Source organism: Vicugna pacos, chromosome 10 (assembly GCF_048564905.1).
Source record: "Vicugna pacos chromosome 10, VicPac4, whole genome shotgun sequence".
Classification (NCBI taxonomy): Eukaryota; Metazoa; Chordata; class Mammalia; order Artiodactyla; family Camelidae; genus Vicugna; species Vicugna pacos.
In genome coordinates, this window is record NC_132996.1 from 44,604,237 (window position 1) to 44,623,491 (window position 19,255).

Consider the following 19,255-nt stretch of genomic DNA (forward strand, 5'->3'; position numbering starts at 1 on the left):
CCTGAAACAATGTGGTTGTTGAAATAATACAAAATAAAACTACAAATGAGGTGAACTTTTACATAGCTATGATTTAAAGATAAATCATATCATGGAGAAAAATAACAAAGAATTCATTAAGAAATATACATAGAAAAACAAACATATGTATACAGTCTCTGTTGCCACCTTCAAATAACTTCCATATTAATGTCATATTTATAGTCAGGCAAACAGCACTTGTATGCTAAAAACTCCCCAGTCGATGCCAAATGCAAAACGATAATCAAGTCTAACATGTGGATTAAAACAATAAGGAAAGTACTGAGAGTTTTCACATTCCCCCAGAACCTGCTTTCAAACAATCCTGGGGAAATAAAAAAACAAACCAAAGTACGACAGAAACCATTTTACTTCTGAAACTTTTAACAGGTTTTATCAGCTAATTTGAACTGTACAACTATACTTTACTTAGAAATAAAACGTAGGTTAATCTAAAAGGGAAACTTAGTTGGACGCATTTTTAAAAAGAAAGCTTTTAGTATCGTGTGAAATGTGTGATGGTGGTTATTTATTTGGTCATATCTAATCGGTCAATAAACGGGATACGTACCTTTGGTAAATGTGTAAGTGAATAAAAGGCAGATATAAGCACAGCTGTCTATCCCTCTATTATTCAAACATATTCATATAGGTATATCCCCACTTATGTCGGTATGTGTATGTGTATATATATTTTTCTAGTTTTATATATATATATATACACACACACACAAAATATCCTACTGAATCTAATTCAAGAATGTAATTTAAAAAAAATTAATTTTCCGTCAGTCTTATTTCCATTTTCTGATTAAGAGTCTGTGAAAGAACAACCTAAGACCACTCAGTGGCTGTTCCTACCTGTCCAGCGGCCTGAGCAGTGGGAGCTGCAGTCCAGTCCCCAGTGGCGGGCTCCGCGCTGCAGGCTTCAGTAGGGAAATGCTGGATGGGCACGGAGGGCACCTACAGACCCGTCTGCAACCTCAGGTCGAGTGGCAGTAAATTCGGGAGCCAGAGCAGTTCATTCACCTTGAAATTCCTCCTGGGTCAGAGCCTTTCCAGCAGCCACCTGCTCTCCCTTTCCCATCTCTTCAGCATCTCTCCGCAGAAGAAGAGTCAGGCTGACCTCCCCCCGGGTGTTCATGGGAGACGGAGCCACGCATGCGCAGAACTTCCCGCGCCGAACTTCCTGCACTAGACTCACCACAGCAGACGTACCGTGTGGGCTTGGCGATGGCAATGTCCACGTAGCGCAGAGGAGTCTGTATGGCACAATGATGGTGGGTGGGTTAACATAAGGTAACTCTGAGGTCAGCCCTGGATAAGTAACCAAGGGCAGTTGTGGCTCCCGGAAGGCTGCCTGGATCTCGCTGGCGAAGGTCCTAGGAGAGAAGCGGCCAGCGATAGGAGAGGCTCCAGTGGCCGCAGCAAACTTCAGCACAGCCCTCTGGCCAGCATTCCTGGAGGGTAGGATTCTAGCATCAGCCCCGTTTTCAAAGGCAGAAACGGCAGGAGCTGCCAGCAGAAGCTTCTCCCAGGTTCTCTTTAGGTGTATGAGGTAATGCCTCACTTTTCCTTTTGTAGATGGATGGTTTTTCTTGTTAGTCACGGTTGATGCTACCTAAGTGGGATCCTGCTGCAAAGAATTTAAGGACATCCTTCTCCTTCATTTGCAGGACATCAAGGGATCCCAACATTGTGAAAGTTTTTTTTTTAACTTACAAGACGAACCCAGAACAACAACGCTGTATGGACCCCTCTCTGGGTAGTGCACAAAAGCAGGAATGTCATTTTTAATAAATAAAGAAAAGCATCTTATTAGCAGAAAAAAGAAGAAGAGGCAGTTGTTCACAGCAGTAAATATTTGGTAAGTTTCAGTTGATGTAAAAATAATAAACCAGGTGTGAATATAATAAGTCAACTCTGATTATCTTGGTATATCGTGTTTACTGACCATTAGTCATTGGACATAATATTATTATTTAAATAGGTGACATTAATCTGGCTTAAGCAGCTAACCAATTTTTCGTGTGAATGTGGAAATATATAGCATACTTTTATATTCTGGTCCTGAGAAAAAGGAAACAGTAATGTTGATAACATTTAAGAAACAATTTGCTTTGCTCATAAATTGAGAGAAGAGAGATCTGTTTTCAATCACAGTGGTCACTCACTATGCCCTCTCATTGGGTAGATTGTGAGAATACCCACAACAGCAATTCTGACGAAATAACTCTTTTTAATGACTTCATATCATGTTTAGTGTTATTATTCTGAATACATCTGAGTTAAGAAGACAATCTATTATATTCCATCTTGAGTAGCCAGTGATGTAAATATTTGTGACTATATTTGGCATTTTAGATATAAGATTCTCAGACTGAGTTTACAGCTCCTCCATTGTATTTTAATTCATTCATTCAACAAGTATTTGTTAAATGCCTTATTTGTCCTATTCACTGAAGCACCCCTTAGATTTAAAAAATAATAAAATGAAAGAAATAAATTTAGGGGCTGCTAGTCTAATGAAAAGGGGAGAAATGTGACCCACCATGATAGTGGAATTTAATTTGCCCCTAAATGATACAATATCCTTGGAAAACAAATTGCAGTATATTTTTAAAATCCACTATGGGTTTTCAAGAGTGCCCAAGAAATCAGAGGAATGACATGTCTGAATACCACTGCACAGTAATTATGAGAGTTTTCTCTTCTGTGTTCTCAAGAAATTCTATGAAGACTAAGCTAGTAGAGATTTGAGGTGCTTTTCAAAATATATATTCATGATTTTCAGTTCTTGTTAAGTGAGGTAATAAAACAAACACTGTCAACCCAAGGCCCTGCATTCTGGAACATTTCTAAGGATTGGAATCATCTTCAGTAACAAGTACTGGCTGGACACAAACTATAAGCAGGGCACCCTTTCTGCCACTGGGAACCCAGAGGAAAATATGACATAGATTCAGCTTTCAGTTTAGATGAGGGAGCAGGTCCTAAATGTAAACAGCAAAAATCACAAGAAAGTACCCATTCCAGTCTAGACCCTTTCGTATTTTGTTCCTCTTTTTATGTGTTTCCACTTTCCATAATTCAGAAACTAAATGTATAATAACTCTCTCAGCGGGGCATCCCAGGACTCTACTCAAGCATAAATGAAAATCAATTCTATTGGTTGGTGCCTGCTGTTATATAATTTGCTGTATATATTATAATAATACATCTAGTTAACATACTTGGAAGAAAAATATAATATGCTAAAAGAAACAATTATATACCAAAATTATACTGGGGTGATCAGAGATGAATATCTTTGAGAAGATGGAATTAGAGCAGAAAAAAGAAAAAGAATGAATGAGTTAACTGGTAAATATTCCTAACTGTAGAGTCTTTTAGGCAAGGGACCTGGCCATACAGAGGTCCTGAGATATAAAAGAGCTTGGCACAATCAACAAGAGAAGATCAAAGGGGCTTTATTATAAATGACTATTACATGGGCAAGACACATAGAAAAATGTCAGTGTGGTTATGATCTTGACATAATTCAAACTCTACTTGGTCTGAAAATGCAACAAAAATTCAACTTTTTAATAACTGATTGATGCACAACATGCTTGGTGTTGAAGTTTTAATATATTCTGTCATGCCTACATGCCTAGTCCTAAAAGTCAGTGGGAAAGACAATAAATTCTTTGAAGCAGATAGAATAGCTAAGAACACGGCCACTGCCTGGGTCAAAATATCTATTCTAACAAATTCCAATAGCAAAGGTGAAGTTCCTGAGACTTAAAAAATAGTATCAAAATACATTTTGTTGTGCTGCTGTGTGCAAGACATAGTTTTACTGGTGAATGCAAAAATGTTTAAGACGACTATTTCCTGTGAACCTCATGAAGTCAGGGATTTCATCTTACTTTGTATTGTATTTGCTGGGTTTTCTTCAGCTAAATAAAGAATGACACTAGATAAAGATACGGAGAAAGAAAAAAAGACAGATGGGAGAAGAGAAGAGAGAAAGCAAGGTGGATGTTTCTTTTCTAAAATAGTATGCAAATTATAAATGCCTTCAATTTAATGGGTTGTTATTAAAGATTTGTTGAAAGATTAAAGGAAGGGGGAGAATGCTTGTAATGAAGAGACTATTTACCAACACTTGATAGTACGTGAATTAGAAAATAATGGTATATGTTTGTAAATGGACTTCACGCAGACTGTCTGGGTGAAGAACCCATAACTTAACCAGCTTGTTTTGAGAAGGATTCTTGCAGGAAGTGTAATGTGCCTGGGAGGAAATATAATGTTAAGGTCTATATTGTTGGATCAATGATAATTGCTAAGCACTATTCTACTGCATGAATATAACACAATTTGTTTATCTGTTCACCTGTTGATGGACATTTGTGTTGTTTTCAGTTTTTAACCATTACAAACAAAGCTTCTATGAACATTCATGTATAGATCTTTAATGGGCATAAATTCCCCTTTCTCTTGGGTAAATGCCTAGGAATGAAATGACTACTTCCCAAAGTAGTTGCACTATTTTACATTCCTACCAGCAGTGTTTCTAATTCCTTCATATCCTCTCAAGCATTTAGTATGGTCAGTCTTTAATTTTTGTCATGCTAATAGATATGCAGTGATATTTAATTTTGATTTTAATTCAGTTTCCTGTTGACTGATGATGTTGAGAATTTTTTCTGTGCTCCTTGCCATTCATGTATCTTTATGATGAATCATCTGCTCAAATCTTTTGTACACTTTTTTTGATCAGGTTGTACATTTTGTTACTGTTGACTATAGAGAGTTCTTTATATATTCTGGACAAAAGTCATTTATCAGATACATGCATTGCATTGATTTTCTTCTGATCTTTGGGTTTCCATTTTGTTGTCTCATTAGTTCCTTTTGAGAAAATTAGTATTTTTTACTTTGATGAAGTATAATCTATGAATTTGTTCTTTTTAGATGGTATTTCTGGTGTCGTATTTAAGCAATCTTTTTTTTTTTTAAACACAAGGTTAAAAGGTTTTCTGCTATAATCTTTTTGAGAAGTACTATAGTTTTAGGTTTACATTTAGTCCTATAATGCATTTTTGAGTTAATTCTTGTATATGATGAAAGGTATGGACCAAGGCTCATGTTTTTATGGATATCCAATTGTTCCAGCACAATTTATTGATTCATTTGTTCTTTATGTGTATTTTATTTGCTCTATTATTAAAAAAAAAACTCAACTGTTCAAAGTATGTTTGAGTACATTTCTGGGCTCTATTTTATTCCATGGATCTATTTAGAGAGGTAAATTTGTGTTTTAAGAAGACCATATAATTGGAATATTTTTCAGACATTAAAATGAATTGGTGTCTGGCCAAGGGAAAACAGTTGAATACAAATGACTGAAGAAGCTGTAAGTATAGCCAAGACCAAAGTTATTGAGGACTTCTTGTGTTTATTTATAGAGAAGAGGAAAAAGAGCCACAAGAGAATGCAGAAAATAACCAGAAAACATTCAGATAGGCATAATAAATAAATGAAGGATAAAGTTTTCCTCAGGGTTCTTAGAGAAGAATTTTGGTAAAGAGGAGATCCTCAAAGTAGTGTCAAATACAACACAAAAGTAAAGCAAATTAGACCTGGAACAATCTGTAGATTTCTCAGCCCTTGAAAAACCTTCATCAAAGGTACTTCTTCATGAGAGAAAAGAAAAGTTTAAAAATGAATTGACCATAGATATTCTAATTCTAAAACTAGAATTAGACAGGAACCACAAAGAAATCGAGCCCATGGGAAGCAGAGGAGTATAAGGTAGATGTTAACATCCCAATGACAAACTGTTTATTTCCCAAGTCTCCTGGGGTCCATTATTCCCTTTTAAGACATGAAGATGAAATGTTCCGTAACAGAAACATCCAGACTAATGTTTAATCAAATAACTAGGCACTCTCACCCACGCAAGTTGACACATAAAATTAACCATTGCACTATCTCATTAAACAAAATATTGTATATTAACTTTTGTCACTGTAGAGCTGTAATATAGACCAATCTATGAATAATTAAGTTTAACACTGCACTGAAGATTATGTAAACACTTGTTTTACTTCCTAATTTCAAATAGTATTCCTGACATAATACAGGAAATGTTATTAATTTCATGAAATCAACAAATTCCATAGTAGACAGGAATAACCCCTTCTTAGAGAAGTTTATTCTGAACACATAATGTGCAGAAAGGTTTCTGATATTCATCTTTTATGATGTCAATACTCGTTTTTTATGTTTTGTAAATACGGTTCATGATGAATCAGACATTTTCTTACTCTTACAATTCCTGGATCTGTGGTGAAGGATCGAGGTTCTCAGCAGAACTATAAACTATATGAGCAAGGGCATCAGAAGCATTGTTGGAATGTCCTATATGAATCCTGAGACATGACACGAGATACTGAACAAAAGAAACATTCAAATGTCTGGACTCTAAGGATGATTTGCCTTCTAGGAACTTTCTTATCCAAATGGTAAATCCAAATGGATATAAACTGTAAATTATTTCTCCATGTCTACATATTTTATTCTATTTTCCTTTAATATCAAGCTTCTATAAACTTAATCCAAGAGTGATATTTTATGTGTCAACCTGTTGAGGCTATAGTACCCAGTTATTCAACCAAACACGAATCTAGGTGTTATGAAGATATTCTGTAAATGTGGTTAACATAGACAATACTTCAACTTCAAGCAAAGGAGATTATCCTTAACCATATGGGTGGAACTTGCACTATCAGTTAAAAGGCTTTATGAACAAAACAGATTTTTTTCCTAGTGAAGAAATTCTGCCTTAAGACTCTGGCATCAGCTTCTGCCCAAGAGTTTTCAGCCTGCAAGGCCTGACCTACACAGTTCAAACTTTTCAGCCTCCAAGATACATTTGATTTATTAAGAGATTTTTGCCCCATAAATAAAAGGCATAAAAGTGTTTGAAAAATCTACTTCATGCAAAAATAAAGGTTAAAAGAAGTGGCTTTCTTTTAAGAGTTTCATTTCTTCAGCTTTCTTCCATGCACTTTAGGCCAAATTATGAGGAGGTGGCATTTAATACCTGCCGTATTTGTTGATTCACATTCATATCTTCTCTGGATTATCTAAACCCACAAAGAAAATACAACAACAAGATGTGATAATCATAGGAAGCAATATTTCATGCTTATGTAGCTCACAAAAAATCTGAATGAATTCCTTCAGGTTCCCAAAAATATTTTTCTGAATGAGAAAAAAAGCATGAAAATTGTTTTGCCGGAAAAGTACCGATTGCTAAGATTTATAAAGTACCTATTCTACACTTTATGACCATCATTTTACACACACACAGTACATACAGATATAATTATATATATATTCATATGTATCCACATGTACATATATATATACACATACTAATTTGAAGAAAGAAGACATTGGGAAGAAGGAATTATATGAGATAGCATTTATCATATCTTCCTGCTGAATAATTCCTTTAAAAATAGCTAAAAGTCAACTAAGGATTATTCAAAATGTCATTAATAAGTAGAATTCCATGCTACCATCACATGGACAACCTCTGAATATGTATCAATGTTTAAAATATTAAGAAATAGCCAATAATGACATAGCCCTTTGTACTGGTAAATTCAAATCTGAGAATATTTTATTTCCTCATATGACCTGGAAATGTTTGTTACTTTTTTAAAATAAATTATAGGCTCTTGTAGTTAGAAAGGACACTAAAAGTAAACCTAGTTCAAAGTGCCTGTTTTACAGATGAGTTAACTGAAGTTATTCAGTGGTTGGTTTAGTCCCGGTAACAACTTAGTTCTGACTCTGAGAAAACTAATCACTACTGAAATGACTTTGTGAGAAATGAAATATTGACTTAAAACATTACATTAATCTTATATTTTTCCCTAATACTCTTGAAAGCTACAAATTCTCTCTATAAAAAAATGCACCCATCTGTGTACACATAATCATATAATATTCACTTTAAGTCTATTCACAGACTCCTACCACTCAGTTAAAAGAAAAAGGGGGGCATAAAAGGTGTCTTCAATGTCTCAATCATCCACCAGGTATTTCAAATTAATCAGCTATAAGGTAAATACCACAGAAAATTTGAGAACTCTCATAGGAAAATGAGATTGACTGATTTAAGAAATCATAGGCTACTACTGTATGTGCAAGGCAATCTTATCTAAAATCTATCACTGAAAAAAGAAGAGTAGATCCTTCCATTCCCCTACAATATACACCAAGCAATCAATTAGCCAATCAACAAACCAACAGAAAAAACCCCACTATGTTCTCTTGAAAGAAAAAAGGAAATTGATACAAAAGATATCAAAAGAAAATATTAATTATTTTACTTATTTATATGTCAAAAAGCCATAATACACATCCCACCTTAATTTAATAATAAGATATCATTTACAGAAATGTGTATTACATATAATTCTTACATTTGAGAAAAATTCAATTTGTTTGCTCTTTCTCCCAAAAGAGGCTTATATAACTTTAATCTATTAAGATGAAATTCATTTTTAATAGCACATTAACCATATGTTATGCTAAGCTATTTCTGCATAATTTAGAAACTAAATTGTCTCCTTACACATATGTTAGCGATTCAAGGCCAATTCTCCCAATGTTAATGGGAAGGTATTATCATTGATAGGACCAGATGTTGCAACAAAAGAACCTGAGGGTCAAAGTTAATCTTGATGTTAATGTTTCAGTGTATGTGTGTGTGTGTGTAAGTGTTCAGGGATTGTTGACTTTTCACCTGCTTAAAAAGATGGTAAAGTAGCAAGCAGAGATAATCTGTACATGTGTGCTACATATGCCAGGAATTAACCACAGCATACAGATCAGTGCTACTGAACACAATGCATGTGCTTAATATGTATTTACAAAGGAGCTGAATCATGTATAATAGCAATTCAATCCTAGAATGTTTTAACCAACCATATTTTTTTCTTGTTTTTTTTTTGTGGGGGGCAGTTAATTAGGTTCATTTACTTATTTTAATGGCGGTACTGGGGATTGAACCCACGGCCTCCTGCATACTAAGCACATGCTCTACCACTGAGCTATACCCTCCTCCCACCAGCCATTGTTAAGTACCCTCATTCTGTTAATTCATTAGCCTTATTAGATGAATAATTTTAAGGATATTAACATAGTCAGAATGGTCTTCAATATTTTAAAAACCTCATTCCTTTTAAATTTCTTGAGCATGCACCCGTAAATATGTTCATATTTTATTAATTATGCTTTATATACACATACTCTTGTGGCAGTCAGAACCACCAACTCTGGAGCCAGACTGCTTAGATTTGAATTGCAGCTCTGACACTTTCTAACTTTGTGACCTTTGATAAATTTTTATATCAATAGGTGTCACCATTAATGTCATCCTAAGAGAAGAGTAATAATGGTACCTACATCATACGGTCATTGTGAGCACTGAATTTTTTAATATAAATTAAACTTACAATGATGTGTGTATATTAGTAATACCACTCAATAAGTGAGGGATATTATAGCTATTGTTATTATTGTTATTATTACTGCTATACTATCACATCATAAACAAGTCCCCAAATAGAAGAGTAAAGGGATTACACATATACACATACACTCATGCACATATATATATAATTCATATATGTATGTATATATAGAGAGAGAGGGAGGGAGGGAGGGTGGAAAAGAGGAGGGGAGAAAAGAAGAAAGAAGAAAAGAAAAAGGTGAAGGAGAAGGTCTATGTTTCCTTTAACACATCTTCTCAGGTGACTGCAACCCAATCTGAAGACCACTACTCATATTCTCATCATTATGTTGAAAAACATTTGTGCGTTGCTATTGGTTGAAAGGTAACTGACAAGTTACATACTTCTAATAATAGTCAAGATAACAACCTTTTGTGTATAAAGATTTCATATAGAATTTTCTGACCTTGGTTCACTTTTGCCAATTACAAACCTTTTGCACATCCTGTCCTCGTGCCTTTTCCTCTCAAGTTCTCTTAACCATGCTGCTATAACCAAAATTCCTGATACAGGTATTATTAAAAGTCCCCAAATCTTGGGAAAATCCCGTATTTCTTTATTATGAGTGTGGAGAGGCCAGTATGCATGTAGTGAACCAAGACTCTCTGGATCTGTTTTCAACTATACATTTGAAGAGTCAGATCTACTTGAGTTTCTGCAGTAGTACAGTCCCCAGTTGTCTCTCCAAGCAGGAGAAAGTGCCATAAGCTGTTCATGTGGGCATGAATATCCTGACACTCAGATTTTATTGGTTTATTCTTCCCAACCATGTTTTGTCATTGGATAAATTGTCTGAGAATTTAGGCAATACTATTAAGAGATTCAGGCCTGCCCCCACATCCCCTCAGTTTAGCCCAGTATTACTCAATTGAATTTTTAATTTTTAAATTTTCTCTCTGTACAAAAACATCTATTATGTGTCAGATACCATTAACTGTTGAGAGTACAATGGTGAGAGAGGTGTTCTAGTCCTTCATGTCAAAGAGTATAGAACTGACTCTCCTTTGCTGGTATTTCTGCCCATTCTCAAGTAGCAGTGTAAGCAAGTGAAATATAGTGCATACAATGAAAAGAAAGAAAATCTAACTGTTCATCCTACTATGTCTGCCCTGGAACAAAAACCATTAACATTGCAGCTTTATCCTCAGTTTAAGAAGAACCATGAATTTGGCTTATATTATCTTGGTTCCTGGAATAATTGATTTTCTTCAGTTGAGTTATAACCTTGGTTTCTAAGAATTGTATTTTAGAGCTTATTGCTTGGAATAGCTTTGCTTCTTCTCTGTCTCTGGTATCTTTTCTATTCCTTGATAATGAGAATTGTAAAACAGGCTGTGTTTTACTTTACACTTAGCTTCAAGGAAGGTTAGAACAAAATTTACAACTCAGCTACAGCAAATACCTTGAACATTGTGACCTTATCATCACTGCAATTTTCGGCTGCCCTCCACTTGCATCCTTATCATCATACCCCAGGCCACACCTTATATTACAATTTATGTTTTCTCTTGAACTATTATGCTTTTATTTGCAGTCAAGGTTTTATTTGTGTTTGAAGTTTTTTATATAAAAGAAAGTAAGCTGTATAATATTATAATCTACAAACATCACAGAATTTCACACTAGGATTTTGCATTTTTTAAGTTAATTTACTTCATTTAAAACAAGAAAAACAAATCTGATTAATAAGTCCTCTTCACTCTCCTGAATCCTCTGTTGGCTTAACATTTGGAAATCATGTTTTCTTTATTTGTGTTTTTATGGCTTTAATGCAAGAATTAATGCAAGCAGATGACTCTTTTAGGAATAGGACTGAATCTATCACAACATGGGACATTATCTACAATTCCAGTAATCACTTTGACTTACTCTTTCTGTAATATTCCAACTCCCAAGGTCCCTTACCTAGTTTATACCAGGTTCATTGAGGCGCTGAACAATTTAAATATTGGAAATTCTGCGAGCTGGTGGCTTCATAGTTTTAAAGACATGCTTGCGAATCCTGTTAGAATCTGTTATCTCTGCTAGGTCACAAGCTTTCTAGATTGCTTATTTTGACTCTTTTTATGATATTCAATTAAAAGAAAAACTAGAAACTATATTCATTTTTACTTACCATTTTACTTACATATTCATTTTACATACTTACTCTGTATCAGCCAATATTCTAAATGTTTTACAAATGCTTGCTAATTTAATTCCCTTAACAATCATTATGAGGAGGTTTCTGTTATTATCTTCAGCTTACAGAAGTGAAATTTGAGGCACCAAGAGGCTAGTAAATTGCCCCAGTTACATAATCAGTAAGTGGTAGGAGCCAGTATTTATACGCCAGCTCTCACGTTCCAAGGTTCATCTCCAACTCACCCTGCTGTCATGTCAGAAATAATGACCACTGCAGGAATTACCATGTGCATAGATAGAGAAAAGGAGGGAGTTTGATTCTGGGTAAGTAGTTTTGCACAGTCGTTGTGGATAACGTTAGGAAGGCTGGATCTCAGCTGTACGATGGAATATGTGATGCTCAGAGTTCCCATGTGCTCCACAACCAGTTTCCCTCCTATTAACATCTTATATTAGTATTTTATATTTTTTCATAATTAATGAACCAATATTGATGCATTATTATTAACTAAAGTCCACACTTTTTCCATTTTTCTCATTTTCTACCTTATATCCCTTTTCTATTCCAGGATCCCAGAGCAGGATGAAAATTTGCTTCCATCAATTAACTTTGTTACATTCTTTCTACTACATTGCTTTTGTAGCTTGATTTTCTTTGCAGCGTTTACTGCTATCTAAGATTATCTTTCTATATTTATATGTGATTTTCTACATTTCCAACTGTAACATAAGCTCCATGAAGGGAGAGAATTGTCTTGCTTATCATTATAACTCGAGGGCACAGAAAAGTAATTGTTCACATTAAGAACTAAGTGAACATTTGTTAAACAAAGGAAATAGTAAATTCATTCAGATAATACATAATAATATTCACAATGCATAATTTTAATCAGGTATGGCTTTTGACACCAGGTATATATATAACTAAAGGCTGGCTCTGTTCTGAATCTCTGACAGGGAAAGTGACAGTTCAAAGACAAATTAGTTGTAGATAAGGGCAGAAGGATAAAAGAGAAGCATAAATTAAGATTACAAATAACACAGCTTCTCTTCTCACATTTTTCCTGGACTCCTCTGTAGCCTCTCACATTGCAGACACACCTATCTCGTGGAAATGCTTTTGTGTGTTATCATCTGTGATACCTCACTCTTCTGGTCCTCTCACATGTCTGCCCATGTATTCACTGGCTCCTCACCCTACTCACTTTTGTGCAGCTTGTAAATTTCACAGTTTTTTTCTGCTCTGATTTTCTTTGTACCTAAGTGTATATTCATATATATATGTGAAACAGAAATGTGTGCAGAGGCGAGCTAATAATAATACAATCGTAAGTGCAGAGCAGTTCTATTCATAATTATATTATTAATAACAGAAACTGTGAACAACCCAAATGTCCACAGTCCCATAAAATTAAATGGATAAAGAATATATACATACAAATAAAAATACAGCAATTAAAATAAACAAATTATGACTACAAAGAAAAGCATGGAGAGATTTCCAAACTATAATATTAACCAAATATGACAGATGCAAAGAGTAAATACCAAATAATTTTATATATTAAGTCATGAAATAGACAAAACTAACCTCTTGAGTTACATGTCAGGACAGTGGTGACCTCTGAGGACCAGTAGGAAGTGTAAGGGAGGCACAGAAGGGGAGGGCTTCTGTAGTGTTTATGTTCTATTTTTTTTTTTCATTTGGATGGTTATAACATTTTGTAATTATTTTATGAAAATCACTGAGGAATGTAATTATTCATGTAATTTTCTATTAAAAGTTTCAATTAAAATATTATGAAAAGAAAAGATGCTCAACCCCACCAGAAATCTGGAAAATATGAATCAAAACAATTGGCAGAAATGACTGGCAAAAACTTAAAACTGATCACATCAGTTTCTGGTCAGGATACTAGGGAATAAGGAACCACAAAACACTGTTATTTGGTAGAATCCTTCTGAAGACCAAAGAGGAAAAAAAAATTTTTTGTAGTGTTCATATAGACATGGACAAGAATATTAATTGCAGCAATGTTTAAAATAACAAAAAATGGAAAGTCATTCAAATATCTTTCAGTGAGAAAACAAATAAATTTGGTTTATTTTCATTTTCTATATAATGAATTCAAGACTAACGAAACCAATATATACACACCAATACTAAAATATCTCAAATAGGTGGTATTGATAAAAATAACTTGCAGAATATTTAGAGGACATTAACATATAACAACATATGAAAGATATATCTTAAGATCCAAATCTCCCACAATCTGTGGCCACAGAAAATCCTTACATATTAGAAAATGGAAGGACTAAGCACTGAGCCCCAGGGCCAGTCCAGCGCCGAAAGAAAATTATGTCAGATGACTTGGCTGTGAAACACTTTATTGATGAAGCAGGACTCAGCCTGCTTTAGAATTAGATTGAGCCTGGAAAAGAGATGAACAATTCTGATAAAGGAAAAATACCCCTTAACTCGATTATCCTTAAGGTAGAATTATTTCTCCTTCCTTTATCCCATCTCTGCTTTCCTCCTCCCCAGTTTCCAGTTTCTCCCCCTTCCTGTCCCAAGCTCTTCCACTGAATGACTTGTGTGTATATTTTAAACCTCTTTATGCTTCAGTATAAAATGAAGCCTACTTTATAGGCCTCATGCAAAGAATAGATGATGTAATAAATGTAAAGCTCTTAGGACAATGGAAAGTGCTTAATAAATTTTCAGTTATTTTATTATTAATGAACAAGATTGTAAGGATTGCCCCTCTGTGAGAACAATTCCCTCCTTAACATTGGCGCTTCCATTCCTTTTTGATATAGGGAGTGTTTGAATCCGAGAAAGCTCCTCTAACTTGTATATGGGGCCCATAAACTTCAGCCATAAAGACAGGAAGAAATCCTGTGCTCACTTCAAGTGGGCAAAATCTACAGCTTGGTGAAATAGATGCTCATCTCTTTCTGTCATATTTACATGATGTTTTTACCCATTGTAGTTGTGTACCTCCTAAGAATGCTGCATCTGCAATTTAAATATCTTAAATAAATCAAAACATTATAAAAATGTTTAAAGATTCCAGAATACTTCTCAATATCTATCTAAAGACTCAATCACAGTTCACTTTCCTGAGAGACATTAGTCATTTTAACCTCTAGATAAAAGAATCAACCTTGACTTGAGTTTCCTCCCTACTCAATTATTTATTGGGTAATAGCTTATGAATTGTAGTTTGCCTTAGCTAGTAGAACAGTAAAAGCATGTTTACTGTGGAAATCTTGCTTGCCCAGAGATTACCCAAGCAATCAGTATTTACTGCATTTTTCTCGTACTTTATACTTTTAAAAAATAACACATTTGACTCTTATGACAACTTTCCCAGGGAAGTTTGACAATTCATACCGATTTAATCATTTATAGATAATGAACTTAAAACAGAGAAGTGAGGTAACTTACACAGACTAATAGGGCCTGAGAGATATGAAATCCTAACTCTTTCTGCCCCAGTTGATACCTAACAGAATAGTTAGAAACAACATATGTATTATTGATACATAAATGAATACATGAATGAATAAATGAACTGCAATAAACATATGATTAGTCCTGATTAAATCTGGAAGGATCCAACAGCTCTTCTAAAAACAGAGCTATCATGTTAAATGACTTCAGCATTCATAGAACTCTTAATAGTAGAGATAAAATAAGGTTAAAACTCTGCTGATCCCTATTGCCCATGATTGTTTCATGGCCAATGGCTGGTTTGCACTCAGGTCACTGTGGGGAATTTGTACATTCATTTAAAGAGTTAAAGGTGTAAGTTAATTCTGCCATGAGTTGACTTCCATTTTGTAGACAGCTAGGAGTTAGGGTCATGTATGATTTATCCGCAGACAAACTGTATTTTTCTGCCATGACTCGAAAAAATAAATAAGCTGTTGTCTCTCCCAGAATAAAAGCTACCATCCTAAGATTTCTCTTTTAGCTACCACAAAGGTTCTTATTTACATAATATCGGATAAGACATTTGTTGAAGCACAAAATAATTTAATGTGTTAAGTTAAAATATGTTTATGATATTTACTCTACTTACAATAGCTTTTAAGATGCTCACATTCTGCAGCACCACACCACAGTATTATTCTAGTTTGAATTTAAATTTTGCTTATAATATTTAAAACACAGAATAACATGAAAAATTCTTCATAAGCATCTGATTTAAAACAACTTCAGAACATTTCTTTTTAATTTACTAAGCACTTTCTATCAGCCAATCACTGCTGAAGGAAATAAAGAAAACATACCCAAAAAAGTACTTGCCTTCAAATAAATTACACCCTAAGAGAGAAAGTTGCACAGTAAACACACAAACAAAAATTTTTGATAATACAGAGGAGTAGTGAGTTCTATAAAGGACTTCAACTAAGGAAATGTGATAGATGATGTCTTGTAGACTGGAAAGTAGCAAGCAAGGGTGGTCAGGTATGCATCATCAAGAAGATGCTATCTAAAATGAGTCATCAATACTATGTGGAAAACAGCAATGTGAATTACAGCAAGAAGAGTATTCCAGGCAGGAGAATCAGAGGCTCTGAGATGGAAGTGAGATTGCAGAATTTGAGGGACAGGGCGAAAAAGGACAATATGGTTAAGACATAGGTGGGTGGGTAAATTGTAACAGTAGAGAAATAGTTGGGGTCTGATTATACAGGATTTGTTAGTAGGGAGTTTGAATTTTACTTTAATATTATTTAATTAAATTGTTTATTTACTAATTTAATTATTTAATTTGTATTTAAATTATTTCTTTAATTATTTTAATAATTTAATGTTATTTAATATTAATGGCTAAGTAGGTTGGAAGGATTTGTTGTTTGGATGTGGGAGATGGAGGCAGTTCAAAAGGTAAGACTGCCTTTGGAAAGGGAGCAGGTTGGAAGATCCAGGGTAAATGATGTTGTACAGAGTTTACATCATATATTACCAGATGGCATATGGGTCTAGTGAATCTCAAGGTAAACAGTGACCTATAGATTTAAAACAATTATGCCAAGAGTATAAAATGAACATTTTATTACGTTATGTTGTACAATTGATGTTCCAATCCTGCTATAGGGACTGGGTAAGCCAAGTCTGACTAGTGTATGTTGTTTGCTTTCGGCATCTGAGTGCAATGATATCTTGTTTTTTTCCTTCAGTCTGTACTTAAAATAGATCATTTAAAGCAAACTATACGTTAGGACTGTTATAGATTCAACTTTTTGATAAAAGATTTGAATAAAAAAGAATATGTGGTCCTTGGACAAAAATAATCATCGCTGCTCCCTGACTGATCTGACCATTTAATGTCTGCAGTTCAAACCACATGGGCTTTGGATTCTGTCCAAGACATGCTTGACCTAGTCACATTGACTCTATTTCTAATACCCCATAGCAATTTGCAAAAGAGAGAACATGTTTAAATTGCCCAAGCCAGCTGGCTGAGTTCGCTCCTGACGAAGCAATCTGTGACTTTCTGGCCTGCTGTGAAAGAGAAGGGAGGGCTGAGCACACGATACCCACAGAAACATTAATTCGATCTATTTAATTTAATGTATCTTTGCTTATGAAATAGCATACAACTTTCTTTCACAGCCATAAAGAGAAAAAATATATATACATATATCATGTTACGTTAAATCACTCATTGAGAAAACAATAGGTTGAGTCCTTCTGTGTCAGAGACTGAAGTACATGCTGATTTTACAATATTGAACAACAAAAAATTGTGTGTGTTTTGATTTCTGTTTATTAATAGAAAATACATTAATGATTATAAATGGCAAAAGGTAAAAAGGTAATTTGAAAAGCAGTCAATTTCTACCGCTATTCATCCAGTTTAGCATTCTCCCTATTATGTCTCACTGCTTTACCAGCCCATCTTTTTCAGAAGTGTATTCTGTTTTAGACAATTTGACAAGGCAAAGTCAGCGAGAAGTAAAAGCATGTCTGTCCCATTTCTAATGCATGTCTGGTGACAATAGCAGCGGTTTCTATCATAGCTGCTCTTAAAGATTTTTTTTTAATTATATGCCAAATCTGATTAGAAAACATAGAACTAGGGACTTGGGAATGACTTATGTCATGCCTTCAACCCTCAAGAAGCTGGCTGTTTATGAAGGATTTATTAAAAGGTGCTAACAGAGGGTGTTTTAAGTTTATCCCTGGTACATTTTAAGTAGGGCTCTAATTTGCTTGGTATATTATTTTATCCAGCCGAGAAAACAGCCCTCTGGTTTCACTGATGCAGTGGGTGCAGTCATGGGGTCATCTCTTTGTCCTAAACTGTGCAGCAGACTCAGTCCCAGGAACTAAAAGGGGCCACAACTTCTATGCCTGAATGAGTGTTAATGAGCCATTCAAATTGCTCCCGGATTCATGAGTTTTCCCCTGTTGCTTTATGTTCTTCTTCCTTTTGGCACCTAGAATTTTACTTTCTTCCATTTGAGCTTAGATTATATTATTGGTTATATTTTATCAGCATTTTGAAATATTTTTAATAGTAGGAGCTTGGCAGGAGAGAAGCATATAAGGAGGGATTGTCTGCATTAGTTCATTCTGCTTTGTTGCCTTAACCAGAATTTACCTATGAGAAAATTTGAGTCATGGACTTTCATATATAAAATTCTAATCATCACTCCAGATTTACAGTTGTTTGAAAGGAGCAGATAAGTTGTTAGATGTGAAGATTCTTAGAGTATTATTTTTATGTGAAAATGAGTTCATGTTCGTCATTGCCGTAATTTACTATCATCACATCAGATTAACTCCTGTCCTCCAGTAAAGACTCAGAGGAAGCAGGAGTCAACAAATAGCAGCCTTTGATCAGAGACAATAATATCCCAATACATCAGAAAACTGAGTGGAGTTTTGAATAACCCAAGTAAGAGACCATACATTACTGAGGGAAGGTATTCTTAATAATGCAGGTTACTTTTAACAGAAAGTTGGCAGGTCTTTGTTTATATAAATCCTTCTAATTTCAAAATGATATCACTATCATTTAATTAGTATGTTTCTCATTAGAAAACAATTAATTTCTCTACGTTGTTGTTTATTCATTCAACAAAGGCTTTCTTAATGCCCATTATAGTCTAGAAGCTAGGTATTCTCTGGATTATTAGTGCAAATATTATGGTACAAAAATAAACAAGGTTAACTATTCTCTTCAATAGGGATTTAAAAATAAACAGAGAAATCTCACAAGTTTAAGAAAAAATTTTTAAAAAGAATAATAACTTTAGGATAAAAAATATGAGGGGGCATGTGCATAAAATATGATGATCAAGTAAGCAACACTGAGAAGGTGAAAATTTACCTGAGACCTGAAGCCTGAGCAGGAGTTGGACAGGAGTAGATGTCAAAGAGGCAACTGGATACAGTGGTCTTGGACTCAGAGGAGAGGTCTGGTGGGAGATATATGTGTGTAAAGAAAATCTGTGTATAGATGGGTAATGGAGATTCTAGGTGTGAATGAGACAGCTCAGAAAGC

At 34.5% G+C, this 19,255-nt stretch overlaps 1 pseudogene; it reads right to left on the bottom strand.

Annotated features, from left to right (window-relative positions):
- Positions 1–855: 855 nt before the first annotated feature.
- Positions 856–1,718, bottom strand: LOC102535367 (small ribosomal subunit protein uS2-like; annotated as a pseudogene).
- Between the last annotated feature and the right edge of the window lie 17,537 nt (positions 1,719–19,255).